Consider the following 20731-nt stretch of genomic DNA (forward strand, 5'->3'; position numbering starts at 1 on the left):
TTCTCCCATAAACCAGAACTATTCCTATAATCTAGACATTAGAATAACTCAATAAAATGAGAAAAATTGATTATAAATTTCAGATGAAATTAATCCAAAGTTTTACTTCTTTTTTTCTATAATTAACTTTGTCTGTCCGTGTAGGTCTCACCTGCTATTTAATTTTTGGTGAAGATTCCCAGAACCAATAAGCATCTAGTATATAATTTACTTGGTCTGTCTTTCATGCTTTATTCGAATGTTTTATAAGACTTCCAGACAAAAATCGAGCAATCAAAGAATTGGTTTTCTGTTTGGATGCTAATTAACATAATCCTAGCGGGCGTTACAGTATCGCATCTAATTACAAGCGGATGATGCTCTGGTTTCTCTTGATAACTTGCTAAAGAAGAGAATCTCGCCCCAACTAAGTAATCAGTAAGGTTTTTAGTCTAAAGCTTAAGATCACAGTATCTACTCAAACAAATGAATTCTTCATTTTTAGGGAAACTTTAAGTAGGTCCTGGTATGGTTTTAGGCTATTCTATTATTACATTATGTCTTCAAGTATTAGGCTATTTTTTCTGCCCTCTCCTACCACAACCAATACAGAGCACCTTGATGCTAAGGGCACAGCAGCTAGTTAAAACATTATTTGCTTATAAGAACTCTTATACTTTATTTTCGGTTTTGAGAAGAATTTTATAAAAAAATAAATTTTTGATTACAAATAAATCTGAAATGTTCTCTTCTAAGTAAACTATTGTTTAATGGTTCGTAAATTCTTTTAAGGATACAGGGATAGATACTTGAAAGATTTATTTTTATTTTCCTTGGCCATTCTCTGTTATTGATTACCTAAGATTAAAATGCAATTATTTTGTACTTCTTGAAGCAGCAAAAAGTGCCTAATAAAAAATGACGTCATACAATACAATGACCAGTTATAGGCCAGTATACATTGTAATTGACCAATTGTATTGTGTGACGTCATTTTTTTATTTGGCACTATTTGCTTCTTCGTACTTCTTTTAATTGAAAATATCCCACATTGAACTATTCCTGTGTTCATAGTAAACTTTCCAAAGAATGTGTTCTTTTACATTTCTTTCAAATTGTTTGTTTCAAAAAGATTAAATTGAAAATGTTTCTTTTGTTCCTTTATTTTGTTTGTATTAAATAATAAAACTACTCTAAAATTAAACCCTTTTGTCTTACCTAAAATACCTTTTAATAACTGGTTAAAGTTTTTTTTACAGATATAAATCATAACTATCTACGTTCTTTTCTAATAGTAAAGTAAATTTTATTAGGGTTTTCGCTTGCAAATTTTATTAATTAATAAAAATTTCTAGCTAAAGTTTTAAAACTAATTTGCTTTATTGAAACAAAATATATATATAAACCTACCAACAATATAATTTATCAAAATAAAATTTCAAAGTTCCTTTCCTAATGGATGTTGCCATGCTTGTTTTATTTATGTAGATTTGATAAATTTGTATAGATTTGAATAATATTAAACTCTCATTCATTATTCCTTCATTTCTTTCATTCAGGGTGGCAGGGATATACTCTTTGAAACCCCGAAACCCCTCAACAAAATTTGGTATTCACAAAAGAGGTAAATTTTTACAATTAACACCCAAAACTTCGGTTACCCCCTCCATATTAATTTAGAGGGTGGGGTAAATATCAAACCCATGTCAATTTTACCCCCAGGGTAAAAACTTTTTTTACTGTATAAATTCCCGCGAGCTTGGTGTGTCAATTCTCCCCACTCCTCCCACCCTAAAAAAAGTTGACGTCCCTGTCCTAATATATAGGAACAAAATGACGTCATCAATGAAAAAAAAATCCACATCAATATTACTGAAAGGTTCAGAAAAATCATTAAGAATGGAAATAGGATTTAAAAATTCAAATTTATTCAATGTTATTATTCACATGTTCTAAGGTTTAGAATATATTTACCGCAAAGTGCCTTGTTGAGCACAGGATTCTCCCCAAATTTAAAATAACAGGGGAGGGGGTAGTTTTTTTATTTGTTTTTATAGCCATGTTTTGTTAATTCACCGCAGGTATAGGACCCCCGCACCCAAATTGTTTAGGCAAAGGACAAAAAAAATGCCACCTCATTTTCAAATTATTCTATAGAAAAAAGGGTTGATTTAGTACTCAACAGGCACTTTGAGGGTAACCACCATATTTTTATATAAATAAATCAATGTTTTCTCAAAGGTTATTCGTGATCTTTCAATTAAATTTTTTTGTTTACGATTTTTGAAACAATATTTGTGGTCTGTAAACATATTTTATCTAACATTTTTTACGGATATTTTTTAACCAGAATTGCTAAAAATAATTATTTTTCCTCTTCTGTTTTCATGACAAATTTAAAAAAAAATGAATATAGAGAAAACAATTTTTTTGTGGTTTCCATTACGTGAAGCTAAAATGTTAATAAATCTCTCCGCATGAAAGAAATTAAGTTTGTGGAAAAAATTTTTACAAACTCAAACTAAGGATCGTGTCAGAATCATGAGGTAAAGCCTTTTTCAACAATTCATGAAATAGCTGACCTACTTAATAAAAACACCTATACAAAAAAAATTTTAATTACTACACTTAGCCCGCAGTAAAATAAAGTTATCTTAATATTTTTCGCGCGTTTACGGGCACTGTGCATTTCTTTAGTACTTTTAATTCTTTAATTTCCCAGAATATTTGTAAAGACCAAATTTATTTAGGATGTAAAATCTTAAACTGGCCGACCAACAACCGGGGTTAATAAAAGAATATCTTCCTTCAATGGATATAGAATACGTGGATATTGGAAAAGGGGAATTTTTGTGTCGTCAATTTAGGTTGCTGATATAGTCCGCAGATTTTGGTCATTACGTTCATTCGAGGTCCGGGGAGGAGTTAGTTAAAATAATCACAGAAAAGAATCATTATATTCGCAAGCTATGATAACAATTTTATCTGGGTATGCGAGAATCTCTCACAATTTCCTCTTATTCTATATCCATTCTTCCTTGCAAATGACAGACTTGATCCAAAACTTTTTTCTCATCTCCCTTTGAAGCTAAATAATATTTTTAAGACTAATGAAATTTAATAAAAATTTTGTATCCATATCCACGTTCTTTAAATATATACTCTATTTTTAAAAATTTTACAGAAAAAGCTATTCTAAGAATGGGGGTTTAAGGTATGAAATTTATAGATTAATGGTTATAATGTTTTTTGGATGCTGTGAGTATTGGTGCAAAAAATATGACGTAACAAAAAAAATTAGCCAATGAGAGGCCGTTATTGACCAATGGTAAAATTTATAGTGGACTCTCATTGGCTAATTTTTTTTGTTACGTCATATTTTTTGCACCAATACTCACAGCATCTGTTTTTTGAGGTTTTTTGTTGCTCATCAAAAAGGTTTTTGAAGTAATGATAGATAAAAAAAAAGTCAAATATAGAAGGTGAAAACTATTTTATTTATTCTATTAGAAGTTTGTTTCAATTTAGTTTAAATATAAAGAACTCTAACTTTACAAACGGAATATGGATATTTAACTTAACTTAATGTTTAAAACAACAAGGATCTAATATAAAAAATCTAATAAAACTTATCATTAACAGATTTAATAACAACATAAAGTAAGTAATTTTAAAAATAAACTTTAGAAATGGGGGATAGGTTAACGGCTGCACAACAAAAGAAGTTAAAGAGAAAAATCATGTATCGCATCGTATAAGAGACAATTTTCCACGAAGTATCAAATCTAATAATAGAATTAATCCCTTTTTACTTTCTTGGGCCTTTGGACTCTCTTAGGGCGGGTAAAACAGACATTGATTCTATAATGTTTCATTTTACTATCCACAGAAATCTGTATTTAATACGATGCCATAAATAACTATTACTTACTTTTCTCCAAGCCGACTAAAAATAATTTCTTGTGTATATTAAGGAAGTGGAATTTAACCTGAAGAAAAATATTTCGCCCCCTATCTTAAGGGATCCTAAGGGATAAGAAAATTGACTTCAAAATTATATACACTACTATTTATTATAACTTACGCATTAACTTTTTGTTTGTAAGTTAACCTCTAGTATGTTCCACCAAATCAAGTTTTAATAAAAGTTTTTAAGTCTTTTGTTTGTTATGTAGATAAGAGTACTATTACGCTCTGTAATCGTTAACAACAAATAATTTTGAGAGTCTAAACATATTTGGAGGCACCCAGTTTTTTTTAGAAGAAACTTTCCTGGCTGTTAAATATTATTCATATTCATGTTTTAGAAATTAATAAAACAATATATTCTTGTTTAATGTTAAGAAAATGCAAATTTATTCCATTCAAACCTAATATTTTCTCAAGATGTAATTTTCATATTTTGATTTTTGCATTTCTTTTAATATGTATTTGTTGGTAGGGAGGGAAAGGACAATGGGCTATTTATTACACTAGTCCTCAAAGTTTTATAATAACATTTTCATATATGTTGGCTTGACAACTTAGGGGACTTTTATTAAATTTTGATTAGTTGCTTTATTAAGTTAAGTGATTAAACGTTTTAACCACTGATTGTAATCTACAGAAGGGGTAAATTTGTTTGTCATTATTTGGGATGTACATCAATTTATTGGCCATTGTCTTATCCCTTTTAGAATTAAAAATATTTATTCAAACGATTTGAAGTCCCTCAACATATTATGACGTCATACGATAGAATAGCCAATCAGAGGCCAGTATACACTGTAATTGACCAATGGTAAAATTTATGCTAGCCTCTCATTGGTTATTTTATTGTATGACGTCATAATCTGTTGATGGACTTTAATCAACTTTTTGATTTTTAAAATATTATATCTTAATTTGACTTGCTTATACTATTATTTCCCTGCTTTACTCCCCTTATGTCGTGATCTTGATATACAGATACTAGACAGTACCTTTAGAGGTTTATTTTAGTTTAACGCATTCTACAAAAAGAAAATTAAAGCACGGGAAACTTAGTAATCTAGAATACATCAATGGCCATTACCTAAATAATTGTCAGAATCAAGGGGTTTTAAGAGGATCTTTTACAATTGGATAATGTCAGTATAAAACCAAGACACATGATCCAAGCAAAAATGGGATTGCCATAAAACTTTTGTTATACGATAATGTTGATATTACACCCTACCAGACGAGAAAAGAGATTTACAAAATATGTTTGCCTATATATTTGTTAATAAATCAGATTTTCCTTTCTGATTTGAACATTTTTATGCTTCAACAATAGATATAGTAGATCTAGATGGTCAAACTGGCTCAATTATCCGTCAAACTTAAAAAGGAAATTCTAGCAGACAAACACTTTTGTTTATTTTGGTACAAAAGGATTTATTCCAATAATATGAGCGAGGAAATTTTTCGACAATACAATTTCCCGAAAGCTAACTTTAGCCTAAGAAAATATATTAATAGCTGACTATATACATGTCTTGTCATATGTTTTACGTTAAACGAAGAAAGACATTTTTGCACAATATAATTTACCAAAGAAAAGCTTTATCATAAGAAATATTGATGCCCTTTTGTAACAAACATGTACACTTCCTAGCCAATAATATGGCCAAATTTGTCTTCCAATGCTTTCCAATTGGCGGATTTAGATAGTGTGCATCTATATCATGCCCAAAGATTCAAATAATTTATCTTTTTATTCTAAAAATAAAGTGCAACACATTAACGATAATTGTTTTAAATTTGTTGTCTTAATAAACACAATTCTTTTTAATTTTGTAATTTCTTGTCTAAATATAAAACTTGATATATTTTAAGTGTCTTTCCATAGGAAAGAATTGAATTGCTGATAGAGAGGGGGACAACCCTATCCCACATCCACTAAAAGCTTTATTGTTACAGAAACACTGACAAATTGTCAGCGGCCTATGCTCTAAGCGGAATGAAAAGGGCTTGTTACTTTTTTTTACTGTTACTGATAGAGAGGGGGAAGTAAAAGTTTAAATAACACAAATATAACATGATTAAACTTTCAACATATATGTCTCTACCCTTGCAAATATCCAAGTAAACATGTTGCTTTTCTTAACTGTGTAAGTACACTATTCAATGCTTACTTATGCACATAAAAATATACACCAGTGTTTAAAAGAAGTGCACATTTCCAAGCAGTGTATGTTTTTCAAGTTTTAAAAGTTAAGTTTAAAGGTCCCTTAGATCAATTTAGTACAGTATAACTTTAACTCTACCCATGTCTAGTATAAATGTTATTAAGCTGTGACAGATAGACTGTAGAACCTATCTTAAATCTTAAATAAACTAGGTACACAATAAAAGCACTTGCAATAATATGGGAAATACATCAATGAAAGTTTCTCCATTTCAAATGTGACATTTAGAAATGGTATTTTAATTTGTATTGGTCAAAATTACTTTTAAATTTTTATTTGTATATAGCCATTAAGGGTTAGTGCTCCATACAGTGTCAAAAAAATTATAGTTGTAAAAAATACATTTTATTGAATAAAAATAATATGTAAATAATTGTACTTGTTTATAGATAAAAATTAAAGACAGGGAAAATGCATTAACTAATTTTATGCTTTGTCAAGTTGCAGACAAATAGGTCAACGAATATGAGGGACTGTGTATATTGAAAAAAAAAGATTTGCCTTTTTTAAAAATAATCAAATACAGAGCTTTAGATTGAAAGAAGTTTTTCAATTTAAAAAATATAATTTTGTCTTGTTACATATTCTAAAAATTCATTGTTAGAAAATACACAAACTTACAAAATACAAATATTGATTGGCTGGCATTAAATAACTTTTCTTTAGTTGAGTAAATCCTACAATGAAATTACTTTATTGGCAATGCCGTATCCTTTTAATAATATCCCTGTTTTAGATGCTTCGTTGCATTTGATTGCTTGATATACTATAATTACAAAAAGAAAAATCATAGGTATATTTCAAGTTTATTCTAAAACTGAAAACTATTAATTAAAAATGATTATTAGGATATGATCAACTTGTTTGATATTGCCTTTTGTAAGGTTATTAGAAGGGTGTGTACTATGTAGGCCTATTAGACTGTAATATCCTTATCAAATTTTGCCACGAAGGTTTCTACACAACCAATTTTCAGACTTTTATAAAACCATGATTTTTTTTTCTTATTAAGTAAATCTCAAAAATAGCTCGTAATAAAAAAAAACATGCTTACCTCCGTCGTAGAGTTGTGACATTGGAGGCAAAGGAAGACTTGAAATTTGCGAACGAAATTTTGGCAGTATTGTCGAGATCCCTTATATAGGGGATCTGCTAAACACCTGAAAAGAATAGTTATTAGGTAAAATTGAATCTTTTTTTATTCATTTAATTAATAATCCTAAAATGAAAGAATGTCTGTGTGTCCTTAGCTTAAGATCTCAATAACCGCATTACCGATCTGCTTACTATTATAATGTATTATGTAAAATATCTATAATTAATTATAAATAAAATTTAATAGTAAAAAAGTAATTTTTGTTATTGAGAAAACAATTTGACATTTTAATTGTCATGAAAACATTCAAATCATGAAATATGATTCTTTGTAAAAATATACTAATACATTGTATTTTTATAGTAACTTTCATTTGAAATGTCCTTATTATTTAAATGGAAATTCAAGTTAGTCATATTTTAAATTTCAAAAGTCTTTTTTTCCAATTGGTGGATTTCAGGTTGCATTAAGTAAGATTGTCAGACGTTGATCTATCAGTTCACTAGTTACCGAGATATTAGAGGATTTGTGTTGATAACCATATACAGTTTCATGGGCGGAATTTCGATATATTCTTGTATAATATATATTTTTAATACATCATTTGCTATATAATTGTTTTTATATGATATAAAATACAATGTAATCAGGTTTCTTATCACACACTACATATACAATATAGATAGTTTTAAGGAAACAGAGATAGGACAATTGAAACATAAAAAATATATGAGAAATATTCAATCTCTTTCTTCATTGATTAGATTGTACAAACTAACAGTGTCGAAACTTTCCACTAATAAGTTTAAACTTCATGTGAGTTAATTCGGTTGGGTAAAAATCAATTCATCGCCCATTGTCTTATCCCTTTATTAAAAAAGTTAGTACTCTTTTCAGCCAATATACTTAATTCTTTATTCATGAAAAAAAAACATAAATTATTGTATAAATGTATAGAAATGATGACGTATGAAACCTTTTTTCTCCAGGCTATTGTCTACTTTTAGGCTAAAACTATATTTCTTTTTGATATGTGTATGTTTTTTTGAGCAAAACAAGAAAAGTAATGTTCAGAAGTAGCGTAAGATAAAATAGGGTAAAGAATAACATGAACTTAAACTTACAAAATCAAATGTTATCTTATGCTTAAACTTAGGCTTTTCAAGATTTTTTTGACTTAAGTCATTATGTAAGTTGTACCATTATTGTCGTGAATACTTGTTCCAATGATTGATTAAATCGGTATACCATTAAACCACTGCAAACTTTTTTATGTAATAATAAAATTCAGTAAAATTTGACACAAAAAGTATTTAGCTTTAGAAGTCTATTTTAAGACTTATTCTGGCTTAATAGATAAAGAAAATGCACACTTTATTTTCTTAACACATAATTAATTACAGGTGTGCTTGTAATATTTTGTCTTAATTATATTATATATCAGCTTAGTGTCTGGAGTTTTTAATAGCAGATATGTGTAGGAAAAAACATATATTATTGCTCTTTAGTATCACAGCTACTGAATAATAAATATTTTTGTCTAATCCACCTTGAATTACACGTGATATTTGAATTTCTTTGTTTCCATTTAGATAGATAGTGTTGTTATTTTTTGGCATCACTTGATCTGTAGGTATGTCAGTAATTCTGTCAGGGAACAGTTTTATTTACACAGTCTCTATTCAAATTTGACAGCTGAAATTTCTTGTGATGATTCTCAGTTACCGAACAAAGTGTCTCAAAAATCAGCCATATGACGTCAAAAAAATGACGCATTATCCATCTCTTTTTTATGGGTTTTCTTTATCACTTCTCCATAATTTTTATGAGGTCACATGGCTGATTTTTGAGACACTTTGTCCGGTTACTGATTCTCATGAACAATAATTATCTAATCCTCCATAAATCTATTCATAGTTCTATCTTCCTCTTACATTTATGTGCAATTGCATCGCTAGTCATGGATGTTATCATCCATGTTATATCGAATATTGTATAATTGAGTACAAGTGTATTAAGATATATTCATTATCATAACAATAACACTCTGATATTTTGGTCTGTCAGATGATCGGTATAACTCTAAAGAAATGTATTGGTCAATATGTGTTAAATTCTATGTGTACAAGTCTGAGCAGGTGCGTTTGTGTGTTTATATGTAGGAAGGGAGGGTACATTGGGCTGTTTATTACACTAGTCCCCAAAGTTTTATAATACCGTTTTTTTTATTCGTTAGCTTCTCAACTTTAGGAACCTGGCTTAAATTTTGATTGGTTGGTTCATCAAGTGGAGTGTTCAAACGTTTCAACCACTATTTATAATCTACAGAAGTGGTAATTATGTGTATCATTATTGGGATGTATATTGATTTATTAGTCATTGTCTTATCCCTTTAGATCCCTGGTGCATATGTGTTGGACAAACAAGGCAATAAGAAAATACAAAAATAAAATTTTCTTAATTTCTTTTTAAAGCACTTGAATCCTGCTGATGAAAGATTAGTGTCTACTTACAATTTATTAACAAATAATTAATTTACATCAAGGAGACAAAATTTCAACCAGAAAATAAATTGATAATGATATCCAATATGTTTTAAACAATTAAATGACATTTATTGCTCAGTTCGTTCATCAAATAGGATGGGTAGAAAATGGGGTAATGGGTTATTTTAGCCATCTACAAGTTTAAAGAACATAATAATCTGGTGAAAGATCCAAGTATTATTTAAATCCTAATTAGCCTTAATTATTTGCATAAAAGGTTTACATTTAAATTACAAGAGTGATTGAAAAAAAGCAAAACTTTAAAATATATCAGGAGGATGAAAACCGTTTAACAAAAGTAGTTGGATAAATGAAAACTAACAATATTTTATTCTAGTGGGCAGATCACCAAAGACTTCACCTCAAGAATAGTGTTTATATTTTGTACTGAACCTTTCTTGATTAAGAGTAACTTTTCTTGTTGGTCTCACGTCACTATATGAATAACAGGATTAAATTAAAATGGTCAAACTTAAGAATCATAAAGAAATAGTTAGCCTCAGGTTCGATATTTTTTACTAATCTTTAAGATTTGCCATACCTGCCTCTAAATTTTTTAAGGGAGTTAAGATTTGAAGGTGGAATACTTAATGTTGCAATATATTGAAACTTACATATGTCCGATTTCAAAAAATGTTCTTAAAATATATTGGATTTATTATGATATGGATCTTACAACAGATTTTCATGTTCTTAAACCGTTTTTCGGCATAAATAACGATCTCACCCCCCCCCCCTCTCTTTACCCCATCCCCTCCCCTCCTACTGGATGAACGGCCCGACCAATAAATGACAGGGTAAATAGCATCAATGTTCAATATTATTTAAGCAGATAATTTTTTTTTACATTTTATAAAATGTTTAAATAACATTTATATTTACACTAGATTAAGTTTTCCAATAAAGTTGGCCAACAGAAGTATCAAAAGGAGTTTTCAAAAGGCTCGACAGCCGCAGTTGTATAAGCCTGATTAAATTTAAATTTCACAGGTTTCTCCCGCTTTTTTTTGGGAATTGTAACCAGTCGGTTTTTATAAATTAAGCTAATAAAATTTTATTAACCCCCTTTCATTTGAAGCCAGAAGTGTTTTTACCTAGAGGGATTAGTATTGTACGATAGTATGCTGAATAGTATTTTGCCTGAATTCTTCAGGACTTGGCAGCCGCGCGTCAGCCGCTTGTAACCTCAGGAAAATCAACCCTTCAAAATTTTGAAAATTAGCTTGAAGTTACAACCTGACCCAAATATGCCAATCACTCTTTTCAAATTTCTTTTTTGCCAAAGCATCCGAATTGGTTAGAATTTGAGGTTTAGTCGCGGCTGATGTGCTGCTGCCGAGCCCTAGTTTTCTTTACTAAAGACCATAAATACTTTTTTCCGATAATTCCTCCAATGTGCTATGAATATTTTAAAATATGCCAGCTTTTTACATTCAAGGATTGGGGAATGTTTTTGGGAAAAATAATTAGAAAGAATTGTAAAGGTTTTAATCTATTTATGAAATAATTAATTCTTTCTCTTGCATTTCTTTTTTATATGATGCCCCTAAAGACAAGAGCCGCAGTCGCTACTAATATTAAAAGTGTTATTTTCCTTAATTTATATTTTTGTGTTAATATTCTGTTTGTTTACATAAGTTTACATGATGTATTACACTTATATCCATCAAGATGGAAATATCAGGAATATAAGAATAAGTTAATATTGTGTTTAAATAAGTTTACTTGGTGTAATATTACAGTTAAACTAGAAGCTCTGCCCCTAGAGGCCTCTAGCAGCATTTTTTATCTTTTTCAAGGGGCAATTTCTGTTGAGATGTTGGTGGTACGGTACTCTCCATAAAAAAGGTTATAAACCTACAGCAACAATTAAAGCCATCGTGTTACTTTAAAGATACATATTTCAAGTTACCGACGAAAGGCAGACACTTAGATTTAGAAATATTATACCCTGACTATCGCAAAAAAAAAAAACATAAAAATTATACGTTTCCTATGCTCCTTACTAATTCCCATTTTAGTACCTATTAATATATATGCAAAGTTTTTACACAGCTATAATATATATTTTATAATAAAAGCAATATTAAAAGTGTATCATTAAGTAATTTCGTGTAATTACATTTTTTGAGCTTCAGGTCATTTGTGGTTTAAAGCTAAAGTTTTTAATAAACACTTCAATTATATCTAAAAAAATTAGTTTATTTATGACTTTAGGTAAGGTTAGGTTAAGTTAGGTAAACAGTGCTGAACCCCGCAATTTGTGTGAAAAAACCAAATAATCTTTCCAAATTTTGCCTAATAACTAAATTCATATTTAATTCAATCAAATTCAAAATTCTTTGTCACAAAAATTAAATTTGACCCAAATATATCCATTGCATATTAAATTTTCTCCATATAAAATATACAATTTTTTATTTCTCCCCATTCTGAGTGTAATTCTAGTAAAAGTTAAAATATAAAACTTGACATATAGGACAAAATGACCTGTAATAAATTAAAACAAAATTTAATTCTCAACTTTTTGTGGAAAATTTTCATTTTGCTGTAGCGCATCATATCTATAATCAAGTCCTAAAAATGTGGGTATGTCCTGAAACTATATCTTATATTCAAGCACTTTTGCAGCAAATTTACTTACAATTTGTTCAGACTTTTATATTCATATTCTGCTTATTCAGTTCTGCAACTCTACTAGTGTTAAAGTTCGTCTGTCCCATTGTTTCAGAGCTTCGCTTTTATGGATGTTGTCATCCTTGTTCATTTGAATATAGCTGCAAAACTTATAAACATAAATGTACTCGTCAATAATCAAACATATTTTTATGTTAATTTTCTTTAGTTAATTCAATATGTGAAACATGAATGCCTAATAATGTGCAATTTTGGCAGGGAAGCCAAAAGAAAACAGACAATAAAATAAGATTAACAATGAACATCACATACATTGTATAATAAATTACTTCATCCACATTAATTGAAAAAAGAAAATTAATGTGAAATAAATAATAAAGTAAATCTTTAAACAATAACTTTTCAAATGCTTTGCTGGAGTCAAACTAACATAATATGTATTAGACGAAGCCAAATCTGCACCACTTTGACGTTATAAAATGAGGGAGATAAGAGGAGAAGTGGGAAAGAAAACACCTAAAAAAGAGATGGAGAATCCCTCATTTTTATGATGTATATGTTTATACTATATTGTAGTTTAAATTTGAATGAATAAATTGTTGTATTCATAAGTTTAATGAATACTGAAAGTTAAGAAAGTTGAAAATCATGCATAATAGTAACCCTTATTGAAGAATGGAGCACTATTAGTCCCCCCCCCCTTCATCTTGGAGATGACACTCCAATTCCTATTTCATCTACTCTTTACCTCCTTCCACCCCCCAACCCCACACTTAACTCTAAATTTTTATGAACAACGACCTGGGTAATATCGGGGCGGGTGAAGCTTTAAACAGTGCCTATAAAAAAAGGACGTTATACTGGCCACCATTGGTCAATTGGAATGTATAATGGCCTGCCATTGCTAATTTACTTTGTGTATTGGCATATAATTGCTCATTTGTATTGTATGACGTCATTTTTTAAAGGCGCACAAAGAGCTTCGGGATGGGTGGATGAGATATGATCTAGTAGCGCTTAATAAGACTATACCCTAATATTCAATAAATAACTTTAACATTTAAGTTAACCTAATACATGTAAAAAAAAAGATTATAACTTTGGAAACTTGATATTACTTTCCCTATAAAACTTTTTTTTTGTTATTGTATCAACGTAGACATAACTTTATTTTAATATTTTGGTACAATTTCATGTATAGAAGTTTATTTTTAAAAGTTGACATAAGTTTATTTTTTATTTCACACGAATAATGCCATTAACAGAACTTGTAACTGCGCTCCTAATGTCTAGGAACGCTATATTTGAAAAGCTAGGAAAGGGGAAAAAATAGCCTAATACCATCCAAAAACTTAAATCTGGAAATAAAATAGCCCAACATAACTACCCCGGGATATATATCAAGCTTCCCTTTAATGGAGAACTCAATCGGTACAGTAGTTACCGAAATCTTAAGCTGCAAACAAAAAAAAAACCTACTTTTTATAATAGAATTATGGTACAAAAATATTTTTCCTTTCAAATAAATTGAATTAAAGTAATGTATGTATAATTTATATGTAAATATCGTGTATTATTATGATAAATGTTAAGTGCTCATTTGTAATGAATTCAAACCTTATTCTTCATATACCTTTAGAAACAAGTATGGTATTATCCATAAAAGCAGGAAACTCATAAAAATATTCAGAGATTTCAGTTTGATATTTTTATTTAGACTTTAATTATTTATATTCTGCTAATCTAGGTCCGGCACTCTACAAGTGTTAGTGTTAGTGTTCGTTGTTCTTACTGTCTGATTTTAGAGTTTAACTTTTATGGTTGTTGCCATCCTTTTATATCACAACTGACTATTTTCTTTCATATGGATCGAATACATACTTTTTTGTAACTACAACAACGTTTTTTGACAGTTCATTTAAAATCCTATTAAAATCTATTTTTGGAATGAAAAGTTTGTCATTTAAGCTTTAAATCCTTTTCTAAGTTTAGTTAAGCCAGTGGTTATATTTATGCATTTCCAAGTGGCATTTCTCAAAGCTGAGCTGCAATGAACGTACGTTCAGTACACTTACTTAACTTAACTTTTAACTTTAAACTTTTATGACCAAAATTAATATTGGTTCCGTTACCGGATAACCCAGGTAAGATTTAACTTTTCCTTTAGGGGGGGAGAGGGCTATAAAGCCACTAAATAAGTCTTACCGCTAGATATCCATAGTCAGAGTTAACATCGTTTTCTTCTAGCCTCGAATATAGCCTCGAATATATGTCCTGAAAATGGAAGATAATATTATTGATAATATAGACGAGGATGTATTAAATCCTCCACCATACAACCCTGAATATCAACCTAACTTAGATAATACTGAACAGCAGTATTTACACTTAGAAAATATAAATGATCAAATTGAGGAAATACCTCGAATTCAAACTGAGCCTGAGGTTCACACTATTCCAGCCATGTTTGTTTTAAATAACAGACGCAGAAATAGAATCTTGCATAGGCCACAATTACATTTCAACCCCCAAAATGAGATAGAGCATAATATACAAACAATAAAACAAGAACAAACAGGCGCAAAGCCTAAAAATAAAAAAGAAAATAAACCATCATCAGATCCACCAGAATATGAATCTGAATCTAGCGATTATTCAGAAAAACATAAAAATAAAAAACACAAAGATAAAAAATACAGACACTATGATCCTCTCAATCCTCATGGCTTTGAGGATAGGCGACATCACAAACATCATGAACACCGTCACAAACAAAAAGACAAACAAAGCGATAGCGACAAAGAGGACAGAAGGAAAGACGATAAAAACTTCTCAATGCCAAAGAGAAAGAATAAACACAGAGACAGTAATAGTCCAACATCAAGTTCAAGTTCAAGTTCCAGTTCATCTGATTCGGAATCAGATTGGGACAGACGAACATCCTCTAACAATAGAGATAATAGAAATAGAGAGGAAATGAACGAAATGAACTTATTAGAAAATAAACTAACCTCTGAACAGATGGATAAGTTGAGGCTCCTTCTCCAAGACTCACCCAGCCATACAGATCTAAATATTAAAAAAATCATGAAACTTATCCCAAACAATCTAGTATGGGGTATCGCAGAACATGAGCGCATTTTTCGCCAAATAAAATATCTTGGCAAAATACCCAATCTATACGGGGAACAAACAAATCCTTTTACTTTCTTCAACACTTTTAAATATTTAGAAACATATATAAAACCATTCACCCATAGTTCCTACAACAACATAATAATCCACTATTTTAACCCAGAATCAAGGAACAAACTGGACATGCTAGAAATAGATCCTAATGTGCTAAGTGCACAGGATTTTGTAAAAGCCATCCTAACTACCATAGGTGCCGAAATACTTGGGCCACAGGATTACGAAAGGCGTTTCCACACCTATAGGATAACGGCAGAGGACGAGGACAGACCTAACAAAGCTGTCATAAATCTAGCTGCAATGTTGCAAAAAACGGGAAATTCCCACGAAAATCAAATGGCTAAACTTAGAGAAAAAGTGTGTTTTTATCTGGTACCGCAATATTTGCAATCTGCATTTTTGGCAACGACAAATATACCACATTGCACAAAAGAGACAATACTAAACTGGTTTAGCAATAATCGCAGCTATTATCATGCAGCTGTGGACAGAAAAAGAAGGATGGAAAAACAGAAAAACGGGAATGTTAATCAATTAGGAAAAAATCGCCTAAATTCCCTAACAGCCAAAAAAGAGACACCAAAAGATAATGGCAAAAACAAAGGACAACAAAATGATAAAAATGCCAAAGATGTATCTACAAAACCTAAACCTGTTTGCGAACATTGCAAAAAAGGACATTATAGCAAACATTGTCTTAAACACCCAGACCCTGCTATTAGGAAAGCTAATGGGGAATGGTGGGACAAAAAGAAAAAAGAGAAGGAATTGGCCAATCGTATCGTTTGCCTACTATGTAATTCTGACACCCATGGTAGTGCCGATTGTCACTATTACCCCAATGTGACACCGGCCCAAGAACAATGCCCTAGATGCCTACATTATGGGATAACGAGACGCCATCATCCACTGGCAGCGTGTACTTTACCACTGCCAGCGGAAAAAAACGGCTAAGGCCGCCGAGTACTTCTCAAGAAATCAATAAAATACATAATACGGACTCTTGGGAAATACCCGGCGCCCCTGACAAAGGGAAAAACTCACCTGCTATAAACAAACATCAAATATCCATTCCAGTGGCAGTTACACTCACTCTAAAAACAGAAATAAATAATGAAAATCAAGAAATTAAACTACTGGAATGTTCAACCAATAAAGACAAACAAAATAACCCTGTAAATATTCCACTTAACTATGATATTCAAGATGAATCTGTAAATAATAAATCAGCAGCCCCTGGCAGCTTAAATGAAGGTAACAGCTGTGATATTGTAAATAGTAATATTATAAATAAGGACCAAATATTAGATATCAATTTGACAGAAACCATACCTGTCAAAGAAATTGTAAAAAAGGGTATATCCGAAAAACTACAAGAGCTTAAAGAATCAGAAAACGAACCAATTAATGACAGCAATAGTAGCAACTTACCTATTTCGAGCGAAGATAAAGCCAATAGCACCATACTTGAACACACAACGCTATATCCTAAAATAGAAATAAAAAATGTTAGTAGTAATTCTGATGATACCCAATCTATTGAAGAAAATGACTTAAAAATTCTTTCCGAAGAAAACCCTTCAATGGAAGATACCCCTGAATATGATATAGATGAAAACGATCTATTAACAGATATTACAGGATTAACTAGGGCTGAAATCATGGCCGAAATCGAAAAAATCGAATTAGACAGTGACAAAGACTCTATATCAGACTTAAGTGACTTAGACAGTAGCGATTTTAGCTCAGATGAGGATGAAAAAAATCCTCCATCAATCTCCGAATCCGGATTAGAAAAAATATTTGAAAATTTCGAGTATCGGGGAGATAAATCTGTAGAAGAACACCTATTGAATATCAATCAAACCATAGCCAACATAGATATGGCAAATAAAATAAAAACAGACGAACAGACTGAAGTTGAAACTATCGCTAGCGGCTGTTTTTACCTGGACGAATTTGATAATGCAGCGTCTGCTAGGCAAGAACATAAAGCCGGAAACATTGAGCAGTCATTTTTAGAACCTGATGATGAGTCTGAAAGCAGAATAAAACATAAGAAACATTATTTTAAAAATGAATTATCATTGGAGAATCGTGTAAAAATCGCAAAAACGATATCATTTTTGAGTTATTTACACGAATACCCAAACCAAAATAAAATTATGACAATTATTATGATTGTGATCACAGCCATGTTGTTGGGAAATTATCTTGCTCCATATGGGCTATTGACGATAATTTTCCTATATGTCAATATACCCAATGGGAGATATTTCCTGCAACTGCTGGCTGAGAGGACAACCGACATAATAGATATAGACAAATTAGAAACAAATCTCGAAATTAAAACAATTCAAAGCCACCTAGGCGTGCTGGACAAGATCCAAATTCCCGTGGCAATTAATGGCAGCAAAATAATTTTTGAACTTGATACTGGGGCCGCAGTAAACTGCGTGTCAGAAAATATCTTACTAAAAGTGCTACCTAATTACCACGAGATGGAGCTTTGTTCAGCCTACCGTTTGTCTTCAGTAGAAGGCAAAGCGATAAGCGTCATTGATGCCCGACGCCTAGGGGTCGAGTTTGAAGGGGTAGGAAAAGTGTTCTTGGACTTCCATGTACTTAAAGAAAAGAATATTTGCCTATTAGGACGCCCATTTTTGATTACTTGCAATATAGGCATGCAAGTAAAGGGGCAAAAGGTCTATATAGAAATAAATCCTAACAGAAGGAAGGTAAAAAACCCTTTTGCTGTCAATATCAAAAAATTAGAACTAGCAAAGGGAGAAGAAAAACTAATAGAACTGGAAGTCAAAGATAAAGACCCAAAACAAGAACACTTTATCCCACACCTCTCAAACATGTATACACAAATTAAAATAAAGTATAAAATGTACTCAATAACTAGGACAGGGGAAAATAAACTCGCGGTGTACTGTGAAAATGTAGGAGAAAATCCTCTTATCATCAAACCAGGCGGGTTTCTGATCTCTCTCCTGCCTTGCCAACCTGAAACAGACAAAAAATTAGAATTAAAAGGTTTTAAAGCACCTAAAATGGGTTCAATTAAATCAATCGCTGTCTTGAGAGGAAACAATGGAATTAAAGAGCAGCTTAATAAAATAAAAAAAGGTTCCAATATTCTGTCAAAGACGCACGATTACCTAATTAAACCCATCCTAAATATAATAAAATATGTTAAGAATAAAGTAAAAAATATTGTAAATAAATTACTGGATAAAATACCATTTAAAATAGTGCTAAAAAACGTATAAAGCCCCGCTCTAAAGTTGATGTTTTTAAGAAAAATAAAACATATGTTAACATAAATAAGATTATTAAAATAAATAGTGTAAATACAATACAACCAGAAAATGAATTAAGTCTCGAAGAAATAGCAGATATTTTTGGGGATAATAAAGAGGGAATTGAGTTGACTGCGCCACTACCCCCACCACCATTAACCTTAGAACAAATATTAGGAAAATTAAGCTACATAGAGGACCAAAATGTAAAACAAAGAGTAGCTAATCTTTTATTAAAATTTGAAAGTGGGGCGTCCCACAACTTCGATATTGGGGAAAGCATTGAAGAAATGGATTTCCCTTGCCCTGAAAATTATGATAAGAATACTAAAATCTATAATCTCTCCCTAACAGATACGCTCCATCTTAGATATTTCATAGACTTATGCTTAAAAATGGACATTATAGAATGCTCCCCACCCAGTCAGCAGTTTGGGTCACCTGTTTTCCTTACGAGCCGTAAGGATAAACAGGCGCCACCACGCATAATCATTGACTCTAGGGGGGTAAATGCTAGTATTCCTTACAGCGTATCATCGATCACAATGGATCCGATGAATACGCTAAAAAATCTGCTACCTAAAGTAAGATATGGGACTTTTGTAGATATTAAAAATGCATTTTATAATCTTAAACTATCTCAAAAAGTTCTTGATTCGGGAGTTTCCTGCATTGTAACAAGTTTTGGGTGTTTCCGGTTTAAGAGGGCCATTACCGGTTATGCAGGAACACCCAGCCTTTTGTTGCATTATATATTGTCCAATATTCATTTAAATGACTTAAAAATTAATGACATAATAGAATTGTTGCTAGTTTGGTTCGATGACCTCTCAATCTTCTCATGGTATGAGGAAGACATCGAGGACCACCTCGCCAAACTAGAAACTTTTCTATCCCGCCTTAATAGGCTAAATCTAAAATTAAATTTGGACAAATGTACTTTCTGTACAGACTTAAACAAAGATAAAGTAGTTGTACTTGGCTATGAAATTGGCCAGGGACGGATTACCATCCCTGACAAAAAAGTCAAATATATAATGCAACTAAAGGCTCCAAAAACATTAAAAGAACTTCAATCATTTATAGGAAATCTTCAATATTATAGATCACTTTTACCCCTACCTATCCATGGACATATGAATGCTTTGTTCCCCCAAATAAGGAATTTTAACTGGAATGAAGAAGCCGATTTTCACTTCAATAAAATCAAAGAAATACTTGCATCTGATAATCTCAGCAATGAATCAGCAAGAAATATAGACTTTCAGATGTTATATACTGACGCCAGCAAGCATGCCATAGGTTCCAGCTTGCTAGGATTTGAAATTAAAGACCTTTTTCAATCCGAGCTGCCTAACTTTATGGACATGCCTGCTGAACTAAAAGCATATTTTAATGGCCATGAAGAGATAGGGGTACTTTTTAAAGAATCAGATTATCTAAACTTATTTTATCAAATATCAATCTTCTTAAAACTAGATTTTTCAAATTCATATGAAAATTGGTATAAAATTTTTTCAAATAATTTTACAATGTATTCACAATTAAGCTATCTCTTGGAAGTCACATCTGACGATGTTGTAAGGACTAAAAAAGAAATGAATAAAATATTTGTAGAAAAAATAAATCTACTTAGAGCAGGGGCTCTATCATTAAATAATCCATACGTTCAGACATTCCTATTCTATGCTTTTTCAATGTTTTCGAAACATAAACTTCGAATAATTTACCTGTCAAGCAAGGACGGATCCATCCTCGAGAACTTGCTCTACCAGCGGTTCA

General features: G+C 31.0%; 1 protein-coding gene across 7 annotated transcripts in view; it reads right to left on the reverse strand.

Annotated features, from left to right (window-relative positions):
* Syn (synapsin) overlaps positions 1-20731 on the reverse strand; it is a 94493-nt gene that overhangs the window by 49677 nt on the left and 24085 nt on the right. For 6 of the 7 annotated variants that reach the window (XM_080162783.1, XM_080162771.1, XM_080162777.1 and 3 more), the window contains exon 2: positions 7225-7330. The gene's annotated coding sequence lies outside the window, so the exon portion shown is untranslated. Of the gene's footprint in view, positions 1-3910; positions 3926-7224; positions 7331-20731 lie in introns of all 7 variants that reach the window. The other variant, XM_080162756.1, reaches the window with a different exon arrangement.

This window comes from Acartia tonsa, chromosome 1 (genome assembly GCF_053477335.1).
Source record: "Acartia tonsa isolate MP-2025a chromosome 1, ASM5347733v1, whole genome shotgun sequence".
In the NCBI taxonomy this organism is placed as follows: Eukaryota; Metazoa; Arthropoda; class Copepoda; order Calanoida; family Acartiidae; genus Acartia; species Acartia tonsa.